Raw genomic sequence first — 10,852 nt, 5'->3', positions numbered from 1 at the left:
CCAATAACCTCCTTGCCTCAGTGACCCGCTGCCTGTCATCATCTAGCCCCTTTCCTCAGGGGCAAACTGAAGTCTGAAATGGCCACTCATCATAGGCAAAGAGGTTTGTGGACCTGTTGCCTCCTCCTACCTGCCTGCCTTGCTGCAGCCCTAGTCCCCTCAGACCTTGTCTCAGGTCCTGCATCTTGGGTGCTTGCCTGACCAGAGCTTCCCCCACTCTGCCTGCCTTTCCCCCAGCTCTCCTCCATGTAAGGAAGCTTGTGTAGCTTCTCTGTTAGCTAGGTCCCTCTCCTCCACAGTTTGAGCAAGAGTCTTCTTTCTTCCTCTCCTGGAAACGATACACTGCACATCTGTAACTTGGCCATGGCCAGTCCCAAGCCCAGATGAGAAGGGAGGAGGACTGGGCATAGAACAAGTGTCCCCACCCTGTAAAACAATTCCAGCTACAGAAACATTGATGACAGTTCAACAGATTTCACTCCTGAGAGAAAAAGGGCCACCATCTTGAGGGAGTATGACATGCTGTAATGAAAGCCAGAAAGAAGCTACATCACTGACCACCCTTTTATCAACCAGGAAAACCCGATCATCAGAACACGAAACAACAGAACAATGTACGAAACAGGAAAGACAGCGCAAGTGGCCACAGAAATACAATGCTATAAGCTCGCAGTGCTTTTGCTTATTGAGACCAGATGGCTACAGTCAGGACAACTCAGACTATATACAGGAAAGATGCAACTGTACTCAGGACATGAAGATGACAATGTTTCACACACAGAAGGCATGGAACATACGTTATCAAAAGAAGTGCAGAAGGCATTGATTGGCTGGGGAGCCCTTGGACCAAGAACGATAACAGCCTCATTCACAACTAAAGAGAAGATCCAGATGAACTTTATCCAGTGCTATGCACCACCAAATTATCACAAAAAACAAATTCTATAATAGACTGCAAGAAGGACTTGACAGATGGGAGACAATCTCAAAATTGGAGCAAACAACACCAGCTATGAAGAGACGATGGGCACCCATGGATTGGGATAGATCAAGGAAAACAGAGTATGGTTTGCAGACATCTGTGCCCTTAACAACCTAGTCATCAGAGGCAGTGTGTTCCCTGACAGAAGAATTCACAGAGCAAAATGGGTCTCTCCAGATCACTTTACAGAGAACCAGATCAACCACTTTTTTATATCCAAAATTAAAAAAAAAACCAGATCACTACATGATGTTTGAGTGAAGACAGGAGTCAATGTAGCATCAGAACACCATCTATTGGTTTCTAAACTGAAACTGAAGCTGAAGAAGAACATGCAAGAAACTAATAGTAACCAGAAGACAGAGATACAACATCAGCCTCGATACAAAGATGCAGGAACAGTATCAACTTACATTGACCAACTAGTTCCAGGTTCTACAAAATCTGTACGATGAAGACACAGATCTACACACTTGGTGCCAAAAAGTTAAAGAAACAATAACAGCAACCTGCACAGAAGTAGTCAGACCACAAAAACCCTAACAAAGGGAATGGATGAGATGCTGAGATGCAAAAACAATGCATAAGATACAAGAGAGGAAGCACAAGAAAGAGGTAGTTCACACCAGAGCAGGAAAGGCAGCAGCACAGGAGGAATACACAAAAGTCAACATGGAGGTGAAGAAGTGTATGAAGATGGACAAGCAGAATTTCATAGACAATCTGGTAGAAGAAGCAGCAGCTGCAGTGATAAGTGCAAACATGAAACAGCTATATGACACTACAAAGAAGCTTTCAGAAAAAATGCACCAGACTTGAACAAAGAGGGATAGGTGATAACGGGAATACAGCAGCAACTAAACCAATGGGCAGAACATTTTGAAGAGCTTCTCAACAGACCAGCCTCAGAAAAACCACCAGACATCCAATCAGCCGAAACTGATCTTCCAAAAGACTGTGGCAAACCGACATGAGAGGAGATCAGAAAAGCCATCCTGAAAGCAAAAAACAGTAAATCTGTAGGCCCAGATGACATTCCTGAAGAAGCCCCCAAAATGGACATCGATACTACAGTAGAGATGCTGTTTCTCCATTGGGGAAGATCTGGGGAAGAGGACATACTAACAGATAGGAAGGAAGGCTACCCAAAAGAAGGGCAGCTTATGCAACTGCTAGAACTACAGAGGAATCACTCTTCTGTCAGTGCAAGGAAAGATCTTCAAACAAATCAACCTGGAAAGAATGAAAAACAAAGTGCAGTGTCAGCTGAGAGACCAACAAGCCGGCTTTCAAGTGAATAGAACCAGATTGCAACATTACAAACCATTTTGGAGCAAACAATTGACTACAAGAAAGTCTTTGACAGCGTACACATGGAAACCCTCTGGCAGCTCCTCCAGCATTATGGTATACCAACCAAGTTAGTCATGCTCATTAAGAACTCTTATGAAGGAATGACCTGCTAAATTTACCATGGGGGACAGTTCAAAAGGAGCTTCAAAGTGAAGACCAGACTGGGTCATGAGAATGATAACAGAAAGGAAAAGAAATGGGATCCAATGGACTTCATGGACCCAGCTGGATAACCTGGACTTTGCTGATGATCTGGCACTTCTGTCCCAAAGACACAGAGATGCAAGAGAAGACATCAGACCTTGCTGACCTCTCAGCTCCAGTTGGCTAGAGCATTCACGAGGGAAAAATTAACATCTTGAAAATCAACATCAATAGCATAGATAAAGAGGGGGGCACCAGTGCTGATGTGAGACCACAGATTGGGAAAGCAAGAAAAGCCTTTCTTCTCATGAAAAACAACTGGAATTCTAAGCAGATCAGAACTCAGAGTAAGATCAAATTATTGAATTCCAATATCAAATCAGTCCTACTGCATGCAGTAGAAACTTGGAGAATAAAAAAGAGGACTGTCAAAAAAATTCCAAACATTTATCATTAAGTTCCTTTGTAAAATCCTCCAGACCACTGACCATACACCATCAACAACCAAGATCTGTGGCAAGTAACTTACCATGTTCCAGCGAAAGAAGAATTCAGGAAGAGAAGATGGCGATGGATTGGACATACCCTTTGAAAACCAACCACCAACATCACCAGGCAAGCCTTAAGTTGGATCTCACAAGGGGAAAGGAAACACCTGGCATAGAGACCGGAAGGCAGACACTAAAAAGACGGGATACATCTGGTCAGAACTGGAAGAGATCACCCAGGACAGGGGATGCTGGTGAATGGTTGTCAGTGGCCTATGCTCTAAGATGTAGGTGTGGAAGAGGCTTACTACTATTACTTACTACTACATCTGCAGGCTCCACAGCCTCAGAGGTTATCTTTCCTGGCGCTGGATTTAACTCCGTCAGGACCAGTGCATGGCAGACACCCTGAAACACTTTCACAGATGATCGTTGAACACGAGAACATACGAACATAAGAATGTTCATACTGGGTCAGACCAAAGGTCCATCCAGCCCAGTAGCCTGTCTGCTGACAGTGGCCAGTGCCAGGTGTCCTAGAGGGGGTGGACTGAAGACAATGATCAAGTGATTTGACTCCTGCCATCCATATCCAGCCTCTGACAATCAGAGGCCAGGGACTCCACTCCTACCCTTGGCTGATAGCCTTTTATGGACCTAACCTCCATGAATTTATCTAGCTCTTTCTTATATTCTGTTATAGTCCTAGCCTTCACAGTCTCCTCTGGCAAGGAGTTCCACAGGTTAACTATGCACTGAATGAAGAAGAACGTTCTTTTATTAGTTTTAAACCTGTTATCCATTAATTTCATTTGGTATCCTGTAGTTCTTGTATTATGTGCACAAGTAAATAACCTATTTTTATTCACCCTCTCCACACCTGTCATAATTTTATATACCTCTATCATGTCCCACCTCAGTCTCCTCTTTTCTAAACTGAAAAGTTCCAATCTTTTTAGCCTCTCTTCATACAGGACCTGTTCCAAGCCCCTAATCATTTTAGTTGCCTTCTTCTGAACCTTTTCCAGGGCCAGGATATCTTGTTTAGGTGAGGAGACCACATCTGTACACAGTATTCAACATGTGGGTGTACCACAGATTTATATAGGGGCAGTAAGATACTCCTTGTCTTATTTTCTATCCCTTTTTAACAATACCTAATATCCTATTTGCCTTTTTGACTGCCTCTGCACACTTCAATGATGTTTTCAAGGAACTATCCAGGATAACTCCAAGATCTCTCTCCTGATTAGTTATAGCTAAATTAGCCCCCATCGTATTGTGTATAGTTGGGTTATTTTTTCCAATGTGCATTACCTTACACTTATCCACATTAAATTTCATTTGCCATTTTGTTGCCCAATCACTCAGTTTGATGAGATCTTTTTGAAGTTTTCTCGACTTTGGGGATAGCTCCTATTTACAGTAAATGGCAAACTGTACCTATAAAACAAAAAGTAGTAAATAGAAGTGTGAGGGATTGCAGTCCAAATCCTGGAACAATTGCAATGCAGGATCACTTGTCAGCTGCAATATTGTAAGTGACAGAAAGGTCAGCAGAACATATGAATTAATTTTTAAACTTATAAATAACGAAAATGGCTAATATTTCAATGTTTTCCTGTTTTCTTTATACATGCACATAACTTGCACTAGCACCATTGGAAGGTATCAAGGAAGAATAAACTCTGCATGGGCTGAGACCATTCAACAACTTCTAGGATTAGGTCCTATGTATGTCCCTCTGTCACTCATAAGTGGAAACTGATGGAACATTTTCATGCCATTTGTCATGGTTCAAGACTTCAGAGCAAACAGTCAAGAAGTAGGGCAGAGCTCCCAAACTGGTAGCATGTTCTATCGTTAGATTATACTAACCTAGTAATAAGTGTGAATCCTGAAAGCACTATAAAATTCCTACCATGGAGTCATAAAACAGTCTCTTCAGGCATTCCCACCCATATTGCCACCCAGGAAAATTGGACATAGCAATAGATATTTCCTATTCACTAAAGATCACAAAAATATTCAAGTCACTCCCCGTCCCAAGAGACCAGTCATTTAACCCAGATCAATTTGTACCATGGAGCTCATAACAAAGACAATGCCTGTAGCCAATCTTATTGTAATGATCTGAGGATTATTAAAGAAATCAGAAAGTTACTACAAGGTTAAAACAGGGAAATCTATAAATGCAAATAAGGTACAATCTATGAGTTCCACTAATCTGTCAGGTCTAAATGTCTTTTAGAACTAATTTAGATTAACCCTAGGGAGCTTTTCTTCTATTTCTTAGCTCAAGATCCAGAGTCCAAACAGCAAAAGAGAGGGAAAATATTTCTGCCAACTATTTTTATTTTCTCTTTCCAGAATTCAAGATGATGGGACAAGCCTTTCTGCACGTAAGCTCTTCACGGGTGTGAAGGGGCAATTAAAGTCTTTGTATAATGATGTCCCACAATGGCCCATTTAGTTTTGATTGGCCTTCTTGAGGGGCAGGAGATGATCCCTCATGACTGGGTTTATAGTTTCTGAGTGAACACTTTTTTACTGTTCGAAAGCAAAAACTTGATTACCTTGTAGCATGTGATAAAGACATTAAAGTGAAATTGATGCATGCAGCCTTTCACAAGCATTTCACAAAAAGCTAAAACCATTGTCATAAGTCCAGTATCCATCTGCACCATGCTAACACAGGTGAAACAAACTGGTTTCCAGCAAAGAATTTTTCATTGTTCAGCTGAGGCAGAAAACCTTGGCATGTGCTGGCACGTGATCTGTCAGCAGCACAAACAACCTATTACTGGAGATTACCAGATGACACTATTACAAATAGACTAACAAGTTGTGTTGAACTGAACAAGAAAGGCAGATTTTGGAGAAATGCTTCTTAGCAATGCTACTGATGGAGGGAGTCGGGGGGGGGGGCAATTGTGGGGCTCCCAGCTGCTGCCACTGCAGCAGCAGCTGTGACCAGAGCTGTGGGCCCTTTAACTCTCCCATAGATTGCCACACCATATGCTTCCCATGGCTCTGAGCTCTGCAGGGGTGGAAGGCCAGCCATTTGCCCACCCCTTCTACCTGAGGCCACACCCCTCCCAGGGCACAGAATCCTCCCCCCCCCCCACACACACACATCGTGTATGGGGGACTGCAGAAGTTGTTCTTCCCACCCCCACTTGTTTGTTATGGTGCAGTTCTTTTTGGAAGCTAAACTTTGTCTACATTTACAAGCTAACACTGAAATGGTTGTACTGATACAGCTGTGCCAATGTAGGAATGCTCACATACCCATGTTATGCTGATGAGACAGCTCTCTCTCTCTTTTTTGTCAGCATAATAAAACAGTTCAGTGGGGATGACAGAGCATCTTCCAGAGCCCTGGTACTGTGCACCTGAGTGACAAAAGTATTGCTGACATAAGGACGAGCGTAGAAATGGCCTAAGTAAATGTTCACCTCCTAAGTCTCCCTGGCTGAATAATTTCAAAGGTGCAGAGCTGCTGCCTGCAGGATACAAACAAAAGAATTACACGGCGTCAAAAGCACAGTACAGGAAAGAAAGGGCCAAGAAGACCCATAAACTTCACTGCACTTTCTAAGACCACAATTTGAACCTGTGCCGAGAGCACCTCTCTTGAAGGAATCTGTATGAATGGTCTGATCCTGTTTACATTAAAGCTCCCCTTGATATTAGCAGAACTAGCCACTAACCCACTTCACTCCTTGGCTGTCACTGTAGTGTAATGACTGACATGATTGCACCCCACACCAAAAATGGTGTTTCCAATTTATTATTTAAATAGCAATCAAAAGCATGGTCGGTACTTTGTACCCAACTAAATTAACAGACTAATACTCACTAATCTCTTAAAAGTGTTTCACTTAAGTGATGTGCAACTGGCATTTTTCCAGGTACTTAGCCACCTGTATATACACCCAGAATTACTAATGTTATTAAGGAAACGTCTTTTCACACTATGGTACTTCTCGATGTTGCGGCTTTCTTTTTCTTTTCTGGTGGTTGCGATTATTATCATGGCAACATTTGTTGTTTTGACTGCTCACAGTCACTCTCTTTCCTAGCAGTTTGTCTCCTTTATTATTTTCTGTAATGCCAGCAGTTTATGAGCTGGAATTAATGGCAAATACAGCATTTGACTATGCCAGCTTAGCGTACCTGCAGAACTCTCATGTTCTCTCCTTAAAGTAAAGCAGAAATTATGTTGTCCTAAACACTGTCGCCAAGTGAGTTTCCCTGCCAGGGACTGGACAAGCAGTTAATATCTTGATCTCATTTCTAGACTTCCAGATGCTTGTTTTAGAATACTTATTTATTGAGGAAGCTTTTCCGATATTGATGGAAATCTACAGTAAGCTCCTTAACTCAATATGTCTATAGTAGGAGATAAGGTCAAATTTGTTGATTGATTTTTAGCACCTGATTTTGCAAAGTCAAGGGTGCATGTCCACACGGACACATGAAGTCAACAGAGTGCATCCCCATTTCGGCTGGCAGCTTCAACTTTGTCAGCAATGCACTATGGATGCCTATCCTACAGTTCCTGCTGCCCCCTTGTATTGTGGGTTACACTCCAAGCAGGCTTGCCAGTGGGCAGGGGGGAGGAAAAGGGGGCAACTGCCCCCAGACCTCTTTGAATGCCTAGGCCATACCCCTTTCCAGGGGCACGGAATCAGGTTCCCCTCTTCTACCTTGCCCGAGGCCCACAGCAGCTCTTAGTGGAACTATATTCACAGTCTCTGACAGGGCAAAAAAGTGCCACAGCTGGCTCTGGGTATGTGTTGTCAGCCTCCCATAGTGTACTTATCTCCTTCCCCTCCCTTTGGAAAGCAATGGGAAATGATGCTTTCATGCCCTTTCATCACTGGCTATCCATGCAGATGCTATTGCAAGGCCAGCATGGAACCCATCCAGTTTCAATTTTTTGTAGCAAGTACTGTGACCACCTCACTCATGCTATAGCACGTGCACAACCTAAGCAGCCTTGAGGGCAATGTCATACACACATGTGAAATGCTGGAGAGGAGAAATCCAGGCGATGCTGGCTGCACTTGATGCTTTGTACACAGTGGGGCACTGATTCTGGTGCTGTGAAACAAGCTCAAACTGGTGGGACCGCATTGTTCCGCAGGCAAGGGATGATCAGCTGTGGCTGAGAAACATCTACGTGTGCAAGGCCACTCATAGAACTTTCTGAATTTCTTTTCCCCCACCCTGAAGTGTAGCAATACCAAAAAGAGACCTGCTCTGACCATTCAAAAGCGAGTGACAATAGCTCTGTGGAAGCTTGCAACGCCAGACAGCTACCAGCCACTAGGCAGTCAATTCAGAGTGGGCAAATCTACAGTGGAGACTTCTGTGATCCAGGTAGCCAAGGCAATCGATATCCTTCTGCTATGAAGGACAGTGATTCTGAAAAATAGCGGGTACTTCTCAATGGTATTGCAGGCAGTGGTGGATCAAAAGAGCCATTTCACTGACTTTGTTGTGGGAAAGTCAGGAAAGGTGCAACGTGCGCATCTTTAGGAACTCTGGTCTGTTCAGAAAGCTGCAGACTGGAACTTTCTTCTCACGCCAGAAAATTACAGCTGGGGATGTGCTGATGCCAACAGTGATTCTGGGAGATCCAGCTTACCCTTTGCTACCTTAGCTTATGAAGCCATCCACAAACAGCCTGGACCACCGTAAGGAGAAGTTCAACTGTGACTGAGGTAGCAGGATATTCATTTGGTCATTAAAAGCCAGGTTCAGGAGACTGCTGATTTTGTTAGACCTCAGCAAAAGCAACATTACACTCATGGTGGCAGCCTTCTGTGTGCTTCATAACTTACGAGAGAGCAAGGGGGGAAAAATTGTCATGCTAACCTGGATGGCTGATACAGATCACCTTGCCGCTAATTATGAGCAGCCAGACACCAGGGCAGAAAGGAGAGCACAGCAAGGGGCACTGCTAATCATGGAGGCTTTGAAAAGCAGCTTTACTGATAACCAGACCATGAAATGACAGTCATGTCTGATGCTGGTAAGCAGGTGTCTCCTGTATTGTGTGCTGGCCTGTAAACCCTGCAAAGTCCCCACTGTTCCCCCGTACAATACACACAATAAAGAGACTGGTTTTGAGAGCTTAATCATTTTTATTTAGGGGACAGAAGGTAGCACACAGTAATGGAGTTCATGGCAGGTGCTTTGGAGGAGGTAAGCAAGGGCAAGGGGCATTTTGCCATCACAGGTTTGAGACCATCAGCCTTCTGATCCGAGAAGCGTCCCTGGGAGCGGAAGCCTGCCCTTGAACCACGCCCCCCCGCCCCCACACACACCCCCATATTCCAGGGCACCAAGGGTGGGGGAGAGGGTATTTCTCATGGTGAGGAGGGGACGGGGTTGATTATGGACTGAGGAGGGGCTCTGCTCCTGTATCAGGCACCTCAGGAGATCTGTTTGCTGCACTACCAGCTTCATTATCTCCTCCTGGGTCTGCAATTCAGCATCTTCGAGCACACTCCTGTCCTCCAGCGTGGTTCTCTTCCATGCATTTAATTGTGCCCTGTCTGTGAGAGTGGTTTGCATGTGCTCTAGGAATGTAGCTGGATGGGGGTGGGGAGCATTGCTGTGCACACGAACAAAATATAAGTGAAGGCTAGATATTAAGGAGATACACTTACTGTAGATGTTTTACAACACACAAAGTAATTTCATGAAAGAGTCTCTGTGGCAGACAACAGGGATGTGTTATTTACAAAGACAAACGCTGGTTTTTAAGCATCCTCTGTGCGTAAGGGAGTACAGGTTCACTTGAATGGCTTTTGGGCCTGTGGCAGTTATAGTCACCATGTGCTTCCCCTTCCTGCTTTGCTGGAACAGTGAGCATTTCCCCTGCCCCAGGAACCTAGGGAAGAGAAGGCATGGTGGAGCAGCGTCTGCTGTCATAGCTTAATGCTCCTACCCAGCTTCCTCTAGGTTGCAATGCAAAATGTCAGTCTTCTTAGAATAGCAGACACCGATAAGGAACAGATGCTGAGTGAAGGTGTCCAGAAGGCTGGTTGTTATGCTGCAGTGGTCTGTGGTTCAATGACACCAGATTACTTACTGCTGGCTTGACATGGATAAGTGTCTTATCATAGATGTTGGAATAAGGCAGACCTCCCCAAAAACTTCACAAGAAAGACTATGAGTACCTGTCTTAAACATTTATGGAGCTGCGCAAGGTGGGTCAGCAAGCCACCCCCAAACACATTGAAAAGTTGTTCCGGGGCCCTGGGCTGTGTAGGCACAGCAACCACAACAGATCACACCCAATTGGGTTACACTTGTAGCACGATTATAAATGAGAACTCACCAGACATGCCCTCCCCACCATCAGGGTCGGGCAGCAAAACTTCCTAGGAGGAGGGAACGAGATCCAAAGTTAAAAAAAGTTCCTGGTGTCACTTAGATCGGCTGCTCCATTTGCCTGCTGACAATTGTCATCCTCATCCTCCACCATGTCTTCTCTGATATTGTCAGAGGCTGCCTGAGGAATCTCTTGGCAGGTGTCTATTGACTCTTTGGTGACAGTGATTGATTTCCCTCTCCCCACAAAATCCCATCTCACTCTCCAGATCATCACCTTGCTGTGTTCCAATGAACCTGAGAGAGATGACATAGAGACTCTCATACTCCCAGCAGGGTCTCCCATGGTGTCAAGATCCCGGGGAAGGGTCCAGACAAAGAGCAATTCTAAAAGTCCTCAATGTCCGAACAGGCAGAGGATAGCGAAGGTAACACTACAATGGCTGTGAAGGCAAATGAAGGTTTCAGCACATTGGAGACTCCTAGTCATTGTGGATCCCATGCCTTTGGACTTGAGCCTTCTATCCATTTAGAA

General features: G+C 44.4%; 1 pseudogene; it reads left to right on the top strand.

Annotated features, from left to right (window-relative positions):
• Positions 1-1,561: 1,561 nt before the first annotated feature.
• Positions 1,562-3,143, top strand: LOC142021374 (uncharacterized; annotated as a pseudogene).
• The last annotated feature ends 7,709 nt before the right edge of the window (positions 3,144-10,852 follow it).

This window comes from Carettochelys insculpta, chromosome 15 (assembly GCF_033958435.1).
Source record: "Carettochelys insculpta isolate YL-2023 chromosome 15, ASM3395843v1, whole genome shotgun sequence".
In the NCBI taxonomy this organism is placed as follows: domain Eukaryota; kingdom Metazoa; phylum Chordata; order Testudines; family Carettochelyidae; genus Carettochelys; species Carettochelys insculpta.
The sequence above is the reverse complement of the archived record's forward strand: the minus strand, read 5'-3'. Positions and strand labels throughout refer to the sequence as shown.